At 36.6% G+C, this 19,477-nt stretch overlaps 1 protein-coding gene and 1 pseudogene across 7 annotated transcripts in view; both read left to right on the forward strand.

Annotated features, from left to right (window-relative positions):
• Window positions 1-19,477, forward strand: part of DMD (dystrophin) — a 1,990,807-nt gene that overhangs the window by 107,359 nt on the left and 1,863,971 nt on the right. The window lies entirely within an intron of this gene.
• LOC122897764 lies at window positions 5,813-5,971 on the forward strand (annotated as a pseudogene).

Below are 19,477 nucleotides of genomic sequence, written 5' to 3' on the forward strand. Positions count from 1 at the left end.
AAGAAAAGAAGACATACTAGATTCAGTACACATTTTACTTTCTTAGATTATTATTCTGTAATTCTCACCTGAGGAGAGTTAGAAAAGGTAAAATTTTTAGAATTATCAGACTCAGGATGTGTTCTTCAAAATGATAGCATAAATCTTTATCCTTAGAAATGACCAGAGGGAAGTCTATTACACATTCAGAATACTTTAAATTAGACATGTAAACTTTTATGTGAGCAAGTCTGAGTCATACATCATTTCCAGGTACAAGGAAGATCTACCAATGCTCCTTTTATTACCATTGGCTTTGAAGGTAGCATGTTGTCTTACTTCCCAGTGTTTGGCATTTTGTTAAAAAATTTTATTAATTGAGGCAAGATTGACATGCAGAAAAGCTATAATATTTAATATATGTATCTTGATGTGTGTAAAGTACATATACAACCATGGAACTGTCACCATATACAATTACAATAGCATAAACTTAACATCACTCCAAAAGTTTCCTTTCGCTTTCTTTTTTTTTGCTGAGAATATTTATCAAAAGATCTACCCTTATAACAAATTTTTAAGTATAAATTACAGTATTGCTAACTATATGCACTGTGCTGTCTAATGGATCTCTAAGATTTGTTTGTCTTGCATAAATTAAACTACAAACACTTTGGCCAATCCATTGCTATTATTGGTGCTTAGATAACAAATACTTAGATAAATTAGGCTTCTATCAGATCACAGATATATCTTAAATAGTCATTACTATTGAAAAAAGGTAATCGATGGGGTACCTGGTCAAGCATTGGTCAAGCATCGGGCTCTTGATTTCAGCTCAGGTCAGGATCTCAGGGTTATGGGATTGAACCCTGTATCGGGCTCTGTACTCAACGGGAAATCTGCTTGAGGATTTCTCTCCCTATCCTTATTGCTCTCTGCAACTTATCCTTGCTCACTCTCTCTGTATCTCAAATAAATCTTACAAAAACGCAAAGAAAAAAGGTAGATGGAATCATTCCAAACCCTGTGATTGTTTTTCCCAAATTATAAAGTTTGAATTTACTTTAATGTAAATAAATATATTTAGCAGTAAAAAAATCATTTTGAATTTCAAAAGAATGACAGAACACGAACTATATACTAGCACAGTAGTCTTGCAAAATATACCAAGAAGAAGGAAAAAAAAAATGAATGAAGCAATTGCAAGCTGTGAAATGGCAAATTAAAGCAGAGGATTAAGTTGTTTTTCTAGTTAAGTATGAAGGAAAAATTCTGTGGTTTTGCAGAAATGGCTAAGTAATTGCATTTGGTATGGAAGATACTGTTGGTTAAAATTATCTTAATAAATTTGTGAGTTCCTCACATTCACCAAAATGAAGCAATAATGTGTGGTATATTTTAATAAGAAAAGTTATGGTTTGGGTTTTTAGATAGCAGTAAGATTGCATCCACTCATGGGGTTTTTGTGTAATGGTACATGTGTACATAATATATGTTATGATGGATAAATGTGTATATTTAGTCATAATTAATCTCTAAACTTTTGCTGCCAGATTCAGTAGCCACTAGACACATATGACAATTTAAATTTAAATTAGTGTAAATAGGGGATCCTGGGTGGCTCAGTCAGTTAAGTGTCTGTCTTCAGCTCAGGTCATTATCCTAGGGTCCTGGGATTGAGGCCCATGTTGAGCTCCCTGCTCAACAAGGAGTCTGCTCCTCTCTCTCCTTCTGCTGCTCCCTCAGCTTGTGCTCTCTTGTTCCCTCTCAGACTCTTTTGCAAATAAATCTTTTTAACAAAAGGAAAAACAAAAGTGAAACTAAAAGTTGTGGTCCCTCCCTTGCACTAACCACATTAGAAGCATATAGTAGCCATGTGTTTTCAATGGCCATCTCATTGGACAATGCAGGTATAGAACATTTTCTTCATCACGGAAAGCTCTAGTGGACATTGCTGGTTAGCTCTTTTTATCAATACAAATTTCAGCCTGTAAAAAGTACCTGCATGTGAAATTATTTGGCACATATTGATTTTATTTTAAAATAACCATTTGCACTTCAGTGTTTAAAGAAAATTAGTATACTTTTTTTTAAAGATTTTATTTATTTATTTGACAGAGATCACAAGTAGACAGAGAGGGAGGCAGAGAGAGAGAGAGGGAAGCAGGCTCCCTGCTGAGCAGAGAGCCCGATGCGGGACTCGATCCCAGGACGCTGAGATCATGACCTGAGCCGAAGGCAGCGGTTTAACCCACTGAGCCACCCAGGCACCCAGAAAATTAGTATACTTTTGAATTGAACACAGATTTTTGAGTTTTTCTAAATAAAACTATGGAATTTAAACTGAAATATTTGACAAAAATTACAGTGCCACAGAAACAATTTGCAAAGCAAAACACATTTACATTAAGTTGTAATTTTTTGAAAAGAGAGAAGAAAATAAGTATAATATATGTATACCTTTGTATTTTTCTAATTATGATTATAGTTAGATGGAAATGAATTTTAACAAATTAAGGGGTAGTATCATCATGGTACACAGTCTCCAAAATGGTTTCAATTTACAGTTGCCGGATAAAATGCAGGATACCTTGTTCTCACCTCTTCTAGTCTAAAGCCTTTCTTAAGGATCATGATGTATATTCTTGTTTTCCATCTGTTACCATTACTGTTGTGGGTGCCATGAACAGGGACATAAGGTTTGTCTTTGTTAGATACAAATCTTATATGAACACTTTTTAGACAGTTTCAGCTTGGGGTTGTGCTGGTTGAATGCCTTTGCTATAGGTATGCACAGTACAGATCTCTGTAGGTCATAGGCATATACTATATAGTGCTGAATGTGGATCTCAGTGGTGTTATTGGATCACAGTTCACATGGTTGTGATTATGAATCATCTCATGTGAAGTGACTGGGGGTTTATTCTCTAAAGCTAATGATGTTTATAATTGATGGTGTATTATTATAATATCCAAAAATGTTAAAACAAACCATTTAATAACTTTTCCTAAGTTACTCTCATTATTTTGGATTAACTTTTTTTTAAGATTATTCGTTTATTTGACAGAGAGAGCACAAGCAGAGGGAGCAGCAGAGGGAGAGAGAAGCAGGCTCTCTGCTGAGCAGGGAGCCTGATCCCAGGACCCTGGGATCATAACCTGAGCAGAAGGCAGACACTTAACTGACTGAGCCACCCAGGTGCCCCTCAGATTAACATTTTCAAATGACAGTTAACTCCTGTACTCTCTTGAAGGGAAAGGGATTTGGAGGAAACAATAGAGTCATTTTCAGATTAACCCAAAATATGATTTTATCAATGATGGATAAACTCCACTCTCTTGACAAAAGTGTGTCACTTAGAACTTTTTAGTTATTTTTTTTCTATCATTATTTCAGTAGAAAAAAAAGTGTGGTTTTTTTTTCAGAGTTGGTGTAGTCCAGCTAAGCATAAGAGGACATTTAAAATCACCTAATGTTTGTTTGGATGGAAATGAACTGCCTCAAAATCTCTTAAGTCTGTCCCATAGGCAAAGAAATCCCCAAACAATTTAGTCAGTGCTTTAAAATAAAATATAAGATCAGTAGTTTTCATCTGGCATTTTGACAATTCCATGTGTAGCATCGCGCTTATCAATCAAGGAGTTAGATCACTGTGCATAGTAACATTGCAGTTACTCAGTTAATATAAAAACAAATATATATTAGTTGATGATAGCTTTTCTTATTTTTATACAGTATGAGACCTCTAGGCTATGAAATAGAAGAGCTAAAAATTAGACAACTATTAATGATACAATTAATTAGATTCTTTCCCTACAGCTAAAAAAATGGAGTGAGAATTAGAACAGCGCCAAAGTTATGCAAGTTGTCCAAGTGGCAAAATACAACTGATTAATACTAATAAACTAAAGTCTAATCAGACACTATTTACACAAGGTAGTTTCTTCAGGCAAAAATCAAAGTAGAAAAATATGGCCTCCTTCAAGAACTAATAACAACAATTCAGTGATAACAAAAATAACGCTCATTTATAATATAATTACATCATTTGAAAACATTGAGCTCTCATGATAAACACATGCCATTTTCTCTATAATTACTATACTCTATAAAAATCATTTGGTAAAGAAAATGATTTGTCTTCATTCTTTATGTGTCAAGGTCAGACATTAATATTTAACTGCAGTAATTATGTTTCTCTTCTTAATTTTGCAACAACAGTGACATTTTCTGAAGCCCATATCATGATGGTTAACACCATCATGAGTAAAGCAACTCATTTTTTTCTCATTACTTTGATGTTATTCACAGTGGTTCTTCAAGTTGCTACATGATTTTGAGATAGAAATTCCAAAATAGAAGTGGCTGTTGATTCTCAGACCAAACAGATTAGTGGTGTCCGATGAGAGGTGTTTTACAGTGTTTTGTCACATTTCATTTTGATTTTTACTTTTTTCTCTGTTTGACATATGTTCCAAACTGGGGCGCTATAAAGTTTTTATTGCCATAAGTTTGAAATGACCACATTACTCATGAGCTGGAGAGTCACACACGAGTTTTTAGCTTCTTTCAAAACTGTAGAAGTAAAACTTTATGATACCTACCTTAGTATATGTTGTTTTCTGCAATGACATTTGGCTCCACTATACTTTTTTTTAAATTCTTCTTCATTAGTTTCTTCTTGAATTACAGCAGAGGTTGCATTAAAATTTCTTAATATCTAACCATTTGGTGTAAGCTACATTTTATGGTACCAAGTGTGTTCTGTTCATGCAGATTATCTTTGATCTTTAACAACTATTTTTGTTTAAATTTTAGATGATCAGTTTAAACATAGTTCCATGTGAAATTTACTATTGTTGCAACACTGATTTTATTGCAAAAAGCAGTTTTTGACATCCAAGCAAGCCAAAACTATTGGCTAAGATGAACTATGAAAGAGGAATATTTGCTTTCCCTTATGGGAGTAATTAAAATTCTCAACACATACACAGTCACAGTACACACTTTGTGTAGTACACACACTTCAGTAAGCCATGAGTTTTCCTTTTACATGTTTGCAATCTAGCCTCTATGAGGACATCATGATCTCAAGCTGAGTATCCAAACTATAAAGGGATTCTAGAATTAGCTTATCCCAGAGGGAACATCTGAGTAATGTGGCTGACCTGACAGCCTTCAGTGATATATTCAAAATGGATATGATAGGGAAAAGAGTTTACTATTTTTGTCAAATATACTAAGTTGTTTTTTTTTTTTTCAATTTAGACTTAAATATGGTAAAGAAATTCCCCAGTCTTCTTTGAAAAGGTCTCCCATCTTTCATCATATATCCAGATCTTGAACTGGTGCTTTTGAGGGTTTTATTTTGGGTTTTTTGGGACAGCTGCTCATCTTAGTTTAGAATCCAAAACACATGTGTGTGTCTAAATCAGATTAAAGGAAGAATGTGGGTTGTTATCACATTGCTTTGAACTCATAAGTAATTAATACTGAGAAGTACTAGGTTTTTTTTTTTCATTTTTTATTTGTACCTTTGACTTTTTCTTATCACAGCAGTTCTATTTGAAATCTCTCCATTTCTCTATGATTACACATGCACCGGAGCATGCCTATGAACAGTGTCTTACATATGTAAGGAGAGAAAACCAATGTGAACTGACTTGAAGTTCTTGGTATGAGGAATAATACATGTGATTCTGTGGTGTTTTATCAGTAAATTGCTTTTCTTGCCTGGCTGACACATGCAGGAGTTCTTCATACAGGACTAGAAGAGTAGACCCTCTCCTAGACACTTCTTCCTTCGAGTTATGGCTTCGGTTTTAAAGAATCCCCAGTGGCAGTATCGTAGCCAATGAGGTTTATCCGAGGCGCGATTATTGCTAATTAAAGAATCCCCTTAAGCGTGCTGATAGAAGTAAATGACTCCTTTATACCAGAGAAGCAGCAAGGACTTGTTTCAGCTGTCACTTAGAAGAGGACAGCCTCCACAAATAGCAGAATAGGGTCGTGTTGATCATAGAAGACTGTTTCATACTAAATGGAAAGGAGAAAAGAATTTCCTCCTTTACTCCAGATGTGGCACTGCAATGATGCAGGAAGACATTGTTGTCAGTTCATTTGGGATGGAATCAAGTAAATACAGGTACGTTAGTGTTGGGAGGAATCACCAAAAATAGAACTCTCCAAAGTGTGCTGAATCTGCCTGTGTTTTGTCTGGCTGCTATGCTTGGTATGTGGGCCATCTGGCTCCTGAATGCTGGTAATGTTTGCACACTCACACATCAGTCAGGACTGGTGCAGGGCCTAGTAGGAAGCACCAGCCAGTTAGGTGACATGCCAGGACCGCCAAGCACTCCAGCGGGCATGCCAAGCGGGGAGCTTCTACTAAATCTGACATTGACATGGGCATTGGAGGGACCTTTTGATTCATCTGACTGTATCACTGATGTCGAGGTTCTGCTAGATTAGGCATGGGGATGTCAGGTCTTATAAGGCCTCATTTATATCATTGGTTTTGCCTGTGTATTTCAAATGGAGCAAAACATAAGAAACAGCTATGAACCTTAGGTTCCACACCTTTTGGACGTAGAAGGACCATTGGCATGAAATTGTTGTGCATTCTTAATAGAAAGACATCAGAAGCAGCTTTGTGTATCCTGTTTCTCAATCTATATTATGCTACTAGTTTTCCACAAGAGGACTATACATTGCAGAGGCAGCTACCCAGTAATCTTTACAGATAAAAGGATGGGTTGCAAGAAAATGTGTTCACATTTCCTGTGTCTTCTCAACCAGGTCACTGAAACTGAAAGGGACAGTTGCTAAGAAATGTGAACAAACTTTGAGTTCACTGAAATAACATAGAACACATTATTTTTTTTTAATTGGAAACCCAGTCATTCAGCAGTCTGAACTAATGGCCACTACTCTTTTCTTTTGGAAATGTGGTTCACTGATATCGATCAGAAGATTTCAGCTGTTTATTTCAATTCTGATGATAAAAATGACCTGAAAACTGAGATCACCTAGAAGATTGGTAATTTTCTTCCTTTATTTTTTAAATACCTGATCTTTACAGATGCTTTGATGATGCCCTAAGAACTAAGATGAATGCCCCCTCCGTTTGAGTTGTTTTTAAGATTTGAATAGTGTGTAATGTGTAGTGTATATGAGTTAATCTATTAGTGTAACTAATCCTTATGTAGAGAGCTCTTTTAAAGGGGCTATGGTTTTTTTCTTTGAAAATTATTTCTTACCCGCTAGATTTCTCAAGTCACCCAAAAAGGCAGTCATCATTTTTTATGATCTATTTACATGAATTAAATTTCTAAGTAATTGATCTGTGCCAAACAAAAATGGCTAATAAAGTTGCTTCTGAACAGCTTTAAAAATAGACTTGCTTTGTCTAACTTGGTGTAATAATACAAATATAAAGGGTATGATAACATGAGTTTAACTGGGTATAATAAAAGAAGTGAAACTAGAACCAACATAATTAGTCATGTTTCATGAGTACTAAGTACTTGATATTGTGTTTAGTACATCGACTTCTACTATTCTTTTTCCTTAAAGTAACACTGCGCTGTTACTTTTATCTCCATTTTACAGAGAGGGAAAACAAGGCATAGAGTGGGACAGTCACAGTTCATAAAAGCTATAAGTATAACACATACTTCAGAGTTTCTTTTTTATTGTTTGCAAAAGGAAAGGAAGATGTTCCTGGGACCTGTTCTTACACTTATAGATAACATTATTTCTGTGTTTCTAACAACCTCAGTAATGAAAAACAAATAAATGATGCCTTTTGGGAAAAGATAGTTCTGTAGTCAGGCCCACACATAAAGTGTTTGATCTTTGTAGGTTTGAACAATCAATCAGGAGGAGCTATTTTTCCTGCTTTGGCATCTGTCTACTTGGCAAGTCCCACAACTGTGGTGCTGGCAGCTCTGAGACTACAACGCCTCTGTTTTTTTCCCCAGTCATTGGCTAGAGCTCATCTCCCTGGGCTGGCCTATTATCTATTCTCTTCCTCCACTTCAGTCAGAGGAGTGTAATAGGAGTTGTGTTTTCCTGACCTTTTTCTAAAGATGTTAGAACTTTATTAAGGTTCTGTAGGAGCCCATTTTGGATTCTAAGTATGTTTTTCTCTTACTAATGGATCTATGTTTTATGGTAAATAAATAAGAATGAATGCCATCACTTATGGCAATCAAATAAAAGAAAACTATCCCAAACTATTCATCATAGTAATTAGCACTTTTAATTATTTGTGCTTTAAATAAAAATTCATTTAGAGTACATTCATATAGAGTACATAACAAAATACATCTCATGTCCTAAAAATTAGGAAATGCTGCCTTGTTTTAGTGGGAAAAAAAAAGAATGTACACGTGAGTCACCTTATATAAAATGCAACTAAAATTATTCTAATGAAAATATCTGTAGTTTTCTATAGCTGTTCCTGTGTGAGTACATGTAAAAACCTATACACACATGTGTCTTATATAGCCACATGTACATTGTAGGGATACTTTCTCATGCAGATATAGAACTTAGGATTTCCTTATCAATGTAAGATAAGAAGAGCTAAAGTATGAAAATGAAATTAAGCCCACTTCCTTCATGTCCTTATCACGAGTCTTCAGAATTGGTTGCCCTTTGGGCACCTTTTTAATATATTGCACATCTCTCAATTAAATATTGGGAGGTTGAAAGTTAAGTGACAGTTCTAATGTTTCCAGTGGAAGACCTGAAGATATGCTATTAAAAATCTAGTAAAGGGAAGGGGAAGGAGATTTCTTTCTCCAAGGAGTTAATGACACAAGGAGTACACTGCGTCAATGCTAGCAATGACAGTGATACAAACAATACTTAAAATGTTTCCAGTGAGAAACATCCGCTTTTGTGAAAGCAGATTTAAAGTTCTACCTCCTTTAGTCATACACATTCGAATGAAAAATGATTTATGTTCCATGAGTAATAATAATAGTTAATATTTATAGATTTACTTACCATCTGCCTGCCACTGAACTCAGGGTTTCACAAATTTTATTTAGCGCATAACCATCCAAAGATGTAGGTATTATTATTACCTCAAATTTTATACATAGGGAAGCAAAAGCACGGGGGTTAAATAACTTACCCACAGTCACACTATCTGTGTACCCTCGAGTGTCACTTGTCACCACTTCTTGTTTTGCTTATCCCACCTCCCCAAAGAACACATTACCAATTATAGATGGGTGTTGTAATGAACTGTTTGTACTCATTATGGCTCAGAACCATCTTTTGTAATAGCTAAAAGTTTGGGGGGCACCTGGGTGGCTCAGTCAGTTAAGCGACTGCCTTCAGCTCGGATCATGATCCCAGGGTCCTGGGATCAAGTCCCACATCGGGCTCTCTGCTCAGGGGGAGCCTGCTTCTCCCTCTCCCTCTGCCTGCTGTTCTTCCTGCTTGTGCTCTCTCTCTCTCTCTCTCTGAAAAATAAATAAAATATTAAAAAAAGATAACTAGAAATTTTCTTTAGCTGGCAGAAAAGGAATACTTCAGTTTGAAAATCTAAAAAAAAAAAAAAAAAAAAAAACCTTTGGATGGAAAAGTTTCTTTGAAGATCAGCTCAAGTCCATAATATCTATCCATATAACTTAGTAAATGGCTGGTCAGGGCATATTGTGTAGCATTATTTTAAAATAAAATTGCTCTAAGTTTAACTTGCTCTGAGTAAACACCAAGTGGGATGATTCTCAAATATCCAGTGAATAAAATAAATTCAACCATCTAGTGAATTTCAAATAAATAGGTGAAAATCAAGATTGATTTTTTTTAAATAGACATTTTTATTGAGAAAATTGTAGCTCCACATGAATTATAAGAAAGCACAGAAAGAGAACTTGTACACAATTTACCTAGTTTCCCCCAGTGGTTACATTTTGCAAAACTATAGCACAACGTCACAACCAGGATATTGACATTGACACAGTCCACCAAATCTGTTTAGATTTACATACTGGGGTGCTCACCAGTATGTGTTTTGCCTATATGAGTGTGTGTGCACCTGTGCATGGGTATATTTTGTTTTATAGAATTTTATCAAATGCATAGGTATCTTGAGATGTGAGAGAGAATAGACGGCCAGCAGGGATGGAGAGTGCTCCCCCTTGTTGTTTATCATTGGCAGCTGTTGGAATTGGGTCTAGGATTGCATCCTAGATGATGTCAGGCTTGCCTGATATTGTCTCAGGGACTCCTGTTGGATCTGGGGGAATAATGAACCCAACTGGACTGTCTTGTGAGGGGAGTTGGGGATCATGAAATGCTGGGTCTGGGTTACCTTCTATTTGGTGAGGAGATGTTAAATCACCCAGATGCTATTCCAGTTCCTGGGTCCCAGACCTCTATCATCTTCTTACCACATTTCAGAGCTATTTTTGATCGCAACTTGCATTATTACCAGTGTTTATTATTATGTTAGTGGGGAGTAGCAGGGAGAAATGGGTCTAAGCCTTTTTTTCTGGAGTACCCAAACTGACTTTTCCTGAGAAAAGTATTTTCTTTAACTGTGTATGTTGTAAATATTCTCAGTAATTTTCCTACTGCTCTATGAATTTTTAATTTTAATATGAGGATATAATAAAAATTATTCTTTAATTCAACAAATAGTTATTAAGTTCTTATAATGCCTTATTCACAGTGCTAAACTGGTTGATCTGTCTCTGCTTCTGCTCTTAACTGGAATGAGTAAGCAAAGGCCTATAGTGATTTCCATTGGATAGTTCACTTAGGGAAGGGGAGATCTACTTTCATATTCAAGCATTTGTAAAAAATCACAGCATCTTATCAGTTAGCTACTTTAATTATAAGATCAATTGTTTTTAATGGTAGTTGATACTTAGTGGCTTAGTGCCAGGGTGATATGTGTTATAGAAACATGTAGAGAGTTTATCTTTCCTGGGAGAGGGAATAAAATTTCTACCTTACCATGAATACTTTTATTTATTTATTTATTTATATTTTTTAAAATTTCTTTTCAATGTACCAGAATTCATTGTTTATGTACCACACCCAGTGTTCCATGGAATATGTGTTCTCCATGAGTACTTTTAATTAAAAAGTAATCAGTGGTCTGTTTTCTTTTCATGGTATTTAAAAATATTTGTCCTCTGTAACTGTTTTTAAGCAACTTTCATTCACTGACAGTAGGCTGAATTCACTAAGATTGGTCAAACTGATAACTGAGAACACGTTAGGAGTTAAGTGATTCCTTTTCTGCATTTCTTCTGCTCTTTGCCTTTGTTTTGTTTAGTTCTTTGCCTTTGGGGACATGTATTGAAGAGATTGTCTCTCTACACCCGCCCAAACCACACCCACACATTTGTACTTTTCTCTCTCTCTCTGTATATGCATGTATTATTTTCAATTAATATGCTTCACGGTCATTATGATATTTTATACCTTTTAGTGAATAATATGGAATTTTGAAACATTATTTGATTATAATAATAAAAATAGTCCATTTTATTTTATGTGTTACTCATAAAATGTGCTCATAAATATCATGTAATGATAGCTCAGATTTTGTACTACCCCTGCTGTGAATGCTGGGAGAATTAATTTTAGTAAGGTTGTTGTCAGTATAGCTATCTAGTATAATGGTCTTACCTAGAAATTCAGCATCAAAGAGAGGATATTTCAGAATACTGAAACTTCATTTAGAGACAAATGGGCATACTAGTTAATATGGCTATGACTATGAACCATACAAAATTAAGATTTCCTCGAATACTTTCAGATAATACTGCTAATTTTGGCTTGGGAATAGATTGACTGGACAAATATCACTCAATTTTAATACAAGAATTAAAGGACATATAGGCATATATATAGGCAAATAATAAAAGACGGGACAAGAAGAATGTCAGAAATAGGGGCTTACACTGAGAAATCGTAGTAAGTTTCAATAAGCAAACTATAGAGAATAGTAAAAATCACAAAACTTTAATGTATATGGAATTAAATGTTCAGACCCTCTGCCTCTTGCTTCAAATGCCCACCCGCAAAAGGAACTATATTGGTGTCATACTACTGCCCTTTTGCCCTAGAGGAGTGAAAGATCTGATTGTGAGTTCAGGAGAAGGAACTGAGCATATGTGGCTCAGCACCCTTGACTTTTGGCGCCCTGTCTCTCTGTGATGTTAATTGTATAGGGTTGTCTGATATGGGAAAAGGTCCACACTATTTTATGCTACTAGTATGTGTCACTAGGCAAATTGTCATCAAGCACAGGTAGCAAGAGGGCTTAAGCCATGCTCGCTGATATCAATTTTATCATAAATAAAGGAGATATTTTCATCTGTATCTGTCTGACTCCTGTGTCTGACTTATTTGATTATAAACCTGGGTGGGAAAAATAGATTTGTTATTAATCCTCTCACACACCATCTTATAAGTAATATGAAGACACAGTCAATTTTTAAGCAGGGAAATGAGGTAGAAAATGATGATTAGAAAAAATGGTCTCCTTACACTATAAAGGATGCCTATGGAATGGGCTGGAGATGAGGATTAAGGAAATGAGTTTAGAGGCTACTTCTCTAATCCTGGCAGTAGGGACTCAGCTAGATGATGACTGGGGAATGGAAAAGTGGAGACATTCAAAAGGAAAAGCCATTTTATGTGAGTTCCACTGATACTCATTTGTGCATAAACACTGCATGGATATATCCTATTGTACTTTATACATCTGTCCTTAACCCCCCATACTCCATTTTCAATATGGCAAGTAAAATAAGAGGTTTTAAGTCATTGATTGGACTGCTGCTTACAACTCTTCAATAGTTGTCCATTGCTATAAAGTTAATGTTTAAATACTTACCATGAGCTACAGAGCCCTACCTTTTGATGTCCTTTTTTGATTTTTCTATCCCTCTATACCCCTCTCTAAATTCCAGTGATACTGATCTTCTTTTAAGACACTGGACTATTTTCAGACTCCTTTGCATCGTACAGGTCAAAGCTTAATACTTCCTGACTGGGGAGCTTTCTAAAGACCTCAACCTATCCTTGGTTTTTATATGAGCTCTTCTCCCATTATACATCCTTTGAGTTCCCAGCACTCCCGTGCAACTAAAGTACAGTATATGTGAGCTAAAGGGGTGAGACTTCTGTGAAGCTTCTAGTTACTCCTGTGTTTGTGGTATGTTTCCTCTCTTCTGTTTTCTTTACCAGCTGGATCCCACCTCTATCTTTCATGACTTCCAGAAATATCCTAGGCTTCTGTTTGTTCTCATTCTTGCTTTCCAGGTGGATTTTCATTTTACTCTTTTAACCCCTGAGTACTTTATGTCATTTCAATGCAATTTTGAGTAAAGGGGGAAGAAGTGTAAGTGCCAAGTTGGTTACCATGAACAGCAATAACAAAATTGATACAATAACAAAATTGGTAATTAGACCAAATTTTTATTGTCTATTATGCTTTGGTAACACTGGTTGGTCATGGTAAATAAACTCAGTTTCAGGAACATGGATAAATGAAGCTTTAGTTCTTCTCCAGGGTAACTGTAAACCTAGAAAGTAAGTGGATGGTACATGCATCGTCTGATCCGGGTTTGCAGGTCGTTCCTTTATTTTGGAAAAGCCACTTCCACCAAGTAAAATGAGATAAGAAGATCTCTATCACCAATTGATAATAGAGATAAAAAAATAACCCCCCACTGTAGAAGTTGGAATTCACATATTGGTAATTGTGGTTTTATACAAAATTAAGAATAATCCCTAAGAATGTATAAATTATAAAGGATTTGTTGAGCTCAGCTGTGTTTGTCTACTCTAAAATTGCTCTCTATGAAAAATAATTCTCTAAATATAGTCTACCATTATATCTAGCATAAGACTTCTCTCCGTGAGAAGACTCCATGTTGAACTCCGTGTTCAACTCTGTTTGGAGAGTTAAGTACTTCATGGGTTGTATATTTGAAGACTATCAATGGAAAGCACTTGGGTGGCAACAGTTGGAGATTTTCAAGCAGTGGGAATGCAAATGTCTCCATTAACTTATTAAAAAATTGCACAAAGTGTTTGCCCTTTGAGGAAGACAGCTTGAGTCTTTTATTCACTAGGAATTGCTTGAGATAAAGGGAGACATAGCTTTGGGAAAAGTTTTCTAAAAATCTGAAAAGAGAAGGCATTTCTCTGGGAGAAAGTTGTTGAACAAAGGCAGCTATAGAGCAAAGGGTGGGGAGGTTGGATCTCTTCCTACCCCTTAGCGCCAAAACTGCCAATGCAGGGCCTGCCTACACTGGCCCAAAAGTTCTTCAAAGATCATTGTGTTCCTGCAGCTTTTCTCTGTATAATAGACTCTTCCTGCCCTGTAGCAGCCTGCCTGGTTTGTGAACACCATGGGATTTGACCCTTTGAAGACTTTACTTTTAAAGGAGTTGGTCCTGTTTGTCCAGATTTCACCCAGTAAAGGTCAGTTACAGCTGGTAATAGTTTTGTCAATGTTTCCATACCTTGGGACAAAGTTCCTTATTTGCTCAGTATTTTCCCTCTAGTTTGACTTCACATTTTGAGGATTTAAAAAAAAATTCTCTGCATTTTTCTGATAATGCATTTCTTTGTTTTTTTTTTATTTTTAACTTGCAAAAATACAAGTTAAAGCAGCTAGATATTTGCCATTATTGTGCTTAATCGAATAACTAATCAGCTCTTATGGATTTTGTCCAATTTGGTATTTCCTTTCCCAATTCTCTCTCAACACGGATATATACCTACATTTACATTGATCTTTTCTCCAATTTCCCTGATTTGGAGTCAGTCTTGCATTTGGTTTCTAATTGTAAAGCAAAGTCCTGCAGTGTTCTGGTGCTCCATAGGCATCTTATCTGTCTTCTTTGAAACCAACTTGGCCAAAATCCCAGGATAGGAACATTTAAGGATAAAAGCCATCTTTCTATCGCTTGCGCATGCCATCTTACTCTGAATATGTATACATCATCCCTTTCCAAAACTGTATTATATGGATTTCAAAAGCATAAGATTCAATACCCTTTTTTGTAAAACACATTTTACAAAACTGTTATTCCCAACCAGAAAAGAAATTTACCAGTAATGTAACTCATCTATATATAATTTCAAAGTATTTGCCAAATAAAGAAGAAATTAAAGGGTGATTATTAATTATGAAATAATATATATCTAATGATCATCAACAATTGATTATTTCATATAGAAATATGCAGGCTATATAATGCTGTAGATAAATGTAGTACCTGTGCCTGTAATTACCAGGAATAGAAAACTGTAAATGCTGACTAATGCAAGTGTTATGCCCAAATTCTGAGACCCCTCCAAAGACGACCACCAGAGTCCAGAGTCAAAGCCAAACAGCAAGGGTCATTTATTACGAGTTTGAACCCAGACCTCTGCGCACTCGTTGCCGGTGATGCTAAAAGGTCCCAAGCTTAGGATCACAACACCTTTTATATACTATTTTTGGGGAGGCAGGGACTTAGCATACATCATAGTATCTTGTAACAAATCACCACATACCGCGGGAAAATCATAAAGCAACTGTATAATATGACTGGCGTGCTACAGAGCGGGAAAAGGCTGGGAACAGATTATCGGTTAGGTCAAAGGGCTATCATTCTTCAAACTGCTTAGTTGGCACCACTAGGGTATGTGTCACCTCAGGATTGGCCAGGGTCTCCCTGTCAAGCCGTGGGGTGCCAGATGGTTATTATCTCTTGCACCCAGAGCCAGGTGGGGGTCCGGGAGCAGTCATTTTGTCACGTCCAATTCTGGGTGGGGGTTTCTCTGGCGCTAGATGGCGCTTGGCCCAGAGCCGGGTGGGGGTCCGGGAGTGGCCACTCTGCCAGGTTCAATTCTGGGTGGGGGTTGTGTGGTTACAGAGTGCCTATAGGAAGTCTGCTGGTATTTTTCCATCTCTTCATGGGTTAGCAAGCGAAGGTACAGAAGCAGAAATAGCGGTAATGGTCATAATTTTATTCCCTAAGCATCTCACAAGTGTGTGATATTAATGATTAAAATGCCATGAATGGTATGGCTAATGGTAAGACTATTTTCCTGTGTGATTAACAACTTCTGGTAATGTTCTAAACTTAAAAAGTGCAGTTTTCCTTTTTGATCTGTTGGTATCATAGTTGCATTTTTGGAGAATTCAGTGCATATTTAAACTGTGGGGAAAAATGTGAATAAAAAAGACCTTGCATGTATGTATTAAATGGAGCCAGGCTCTAAGTTCACATAATTACAACCAGGTTGTTGCCTACTTTTCAAAAGCTGTGCCAGCATGAAACAATTATTTGTTTTGCTGGACTGTCCTGCTTCTTACCAGATGTCTGTCATCCTGGGTGCACCTCTCCTCTCCATACAAAAATCAAAAACTTTTGCCCATATTTTCTAAATGTACCCTAGAAAGTGGTAGTTCACCAGTCAAGAGGAACTGCAGATAGGGTTTGCATTTTTAAGTGAAAGTAACAGGAAGTCCAACAAACTGTTTAACCGAACAGAGAATTTTAATTCTTCAAATGATGAGGTCTGACAGAAGGCAGTCTAAGAAATTGACCATATGATGTCACTAGCATCCCAGGCCCCTTCTGTCTTTTTGCTCTTCCCCTCATGATGTGTTCCTCTCTCATGCCTTTCAGTTCTTGTAAATGAATCAAAGGAGAGGTCATCCACCCAATGCAAGGCAAACCAATTAAAAAAAAAAAAAGAAGCTAAAAACCTGACACTGAACTGTTGCAATGAAGAAAGAAATTTATTTATTGATGCGACACCACCTAGGAGAACAGAGCTAATGCTCAAAAGTTCCAAACTCCCTGATGGTATGCAAGTGAGAACTTTTAAGGGCAAAAATGAAGGGTAAGGGGCTCCAGGTAGTGGATTCTTTTGATTGGTCAGGGATTGGGTAAAGTTTAAGACTGATTGACTTGTCTTTCTGTTAAAGGTCCATCTTTTTTCATTAATATCATGTTCAGGTTGTTGTTCTCTTCCCTGGTCCAGGTCTGCAAAACATCTCGGCAAAGTGCGTCAGTGATGCTATCTTTGTTAACAGAAGCAGAGACCATACACCTTGCGACTATGATGACTTTGCAGGCAATTTTGTTTCTTGTTCCCTTGGGCTACACTTTCATTATCTTAAGCAAAGCATCCTGGTGTTTTTCCCAATAATCCTTAACTATGCACTACATGCTTTTGTGCAGACTTAATTCTGTTGGTGGTTTCATTCCTGATGCAAGATGATTGTGTCAGTATCTCCAACCTCACATTCACATTCCAGGAAAGGGAGATGAAGAAGTAAACATAGGAGAGGAAAGATAATTTTCCCTCTACCCTTCAAGGTTCTTGGCTGAGACCCCCTTTTATAAGAAAAGGCAAATTAACAGGAGAAAAACAAAGAGAAGTTTAAAAACATGACCTCCTGTATATGTGGAAGAGACCCGGGAAAACTGAATAACTCCCTAAAATGACCAAAGACATACCCTTAAATAACTTCTCCAGCTAAAGACAAAAGATGTTGGTGGGTGGGGTACTGTTATGGGAGGTTGCCAGGAAAAACAAAGTAATCAGGGTGTGGATATTATGCAGATTTAAGTGCCTTCCTTCCCCATTGGTGAGAGTTTGCAGAGATTGAATGATACCTGTATTCCTGATACAGAGTGGAAGACACACTTACAGATGGAGATTTCTCTTTTACATGTAAATATCTATTATGGAAGGGTAACTTTAATTTTACTCTGCTCTGTCTGCTATTTCTTTAAAAATAATCAACTCAAGTAGTGCCTGGGTGGCTCAGTCAGTTAAGGTCTGCCTTTGGCTCATGTCATGATTCCAGAGTTCTGGGATCAAGGCCTCCAAGGAGGCTAGAAATAAGAGTGTCTGTTTTAGCTAGACACGCTGCTACCTCCAAACAAAATCAGAATTTTGTTAAAAGGAAATGCATGTAGAATGCATATTGGGGAAAGCAGCTAGCAGTATCTGTCATGAAATTACCATAAAAATAGGGCACCTGGGTGGCTCAGTTGATAAAGCATCTGCCTTTGGCTTGGGTCCTGACCCCAGGGTCCTGGTATCAAGTCCCACATCAGGCTGGGTTCCCCGCTTAGCTGAGGCCTGCTTCAGACTCTCCCTCTGCCCTCCCCCCTCCCTTTGCTCATGCTCATGCTCTCACTCTTTCTTTCTCAAATAAAAAAAAATATTACAAAAGAAAGGAAATTACCGTAAACATTAATACTTCAAGATCTATACAAGCAGATTTGCCATTGATTCCTGAAAATTCTAGATGAGATTTTCAGTCGGTTGTGGTGTAAATTTCAAGGATTTCAATGATGGTCCTTGAGAGTGGTGACATATTGACCCAATATTTGCAGTATTCAACTTTACTATCTTTCATCTACCCTATCCCAGGCAGGTCAATTTGTTATCTTATTTAACAAATAAAGTCATTAGTACAGGATGACATTTTACCAGAAGTTGGCATACAATTAAGAGAAATTGTTATCTAAAAAAAACCAAAAAACAAAATAAACAAAACTAGGCTAAGATAAAAGCTGTGGTTTGTCAACCATACGTTTTGACCCAGAAGAGCTATTTCACACCTTTTTTCCTGGTAGCAAACAATGAGGGAAACAAATGCTTACCATCTGCACATTAAAACCTGTTGAATCATTGGGGAATTGGAAGTGTTGCCTCTTTTTTGTTTGTTTTTAAGCCTCAAATTAAAAAAAAATAAAACAGTACTCAGGATATGTAAGCAGGGTTGATTCTAACACTAAAATGAAACAAAATAAATAAACCCAGAGCAAGCTGCTTCCCAAAAGCCACAGCATAACACAAAGAGCTGTAAACTACTTTGGAGAAAAGAGAAAAAAAAATATGTTTCTTCAAAAATGGGATATCCTGGGGACTTTTTTAGAACAGCTTTATAGACATGTGATTCACATACCATAAAATTTACCCTTTAAAATATATAATTCAATGAGTTTTGGCATATTCACAGAGCAATATAAGTATCAATACTATGAGATTTTAGTGTGTTTTCATCATCTTAGAAAAAACTCCTGGGGCACCTGGGTGCTCAGTGGGTTAGGCCTTTGCCTTTGGCTCAGGTCATGATCTCGGGGTCTGGGATCAAGCCCCGCATCAGGCTCTCTGCTTGGCAGGGAGCCTGCTTCCCCCACAACTCTCTGCTTGCCTCTCTGCCCACTTGTGATCACTGTCTGTCAAAAAAACAAGTAAAATCTTTTTAAAAAATAATAAAAAAAGAAGAAACTCCACACCTGTTAATAAACATTTCCTCATTCCTCCCTTCCCACAGTTTCTGGCAACCACTAATCTCTCTTCTGTCTCTATGAAGTTGCCTATTACGGACCTTTTTTTTTTTTTTTTTAAAGATTTTATTTATTTATTTGAGAGAGAGACAGTGAGAGAGAGCATGAGCGAGGAGAAGTTCAGAGGGAGAAGCAGACT

Source organism: Neovison vison, chromosome X, assembly GCF_020171115.1.
Source record: "Neovison vison isolate M4711 chromosome X, ASM_NN_V1, whole genome shotgun sequence".
NCBI classification, from domain to species: Eukaryota; Metazoa; Chordata; class Mammalia; order Carnivora; family Mustelidae; genus Neogale; species Neogale vison.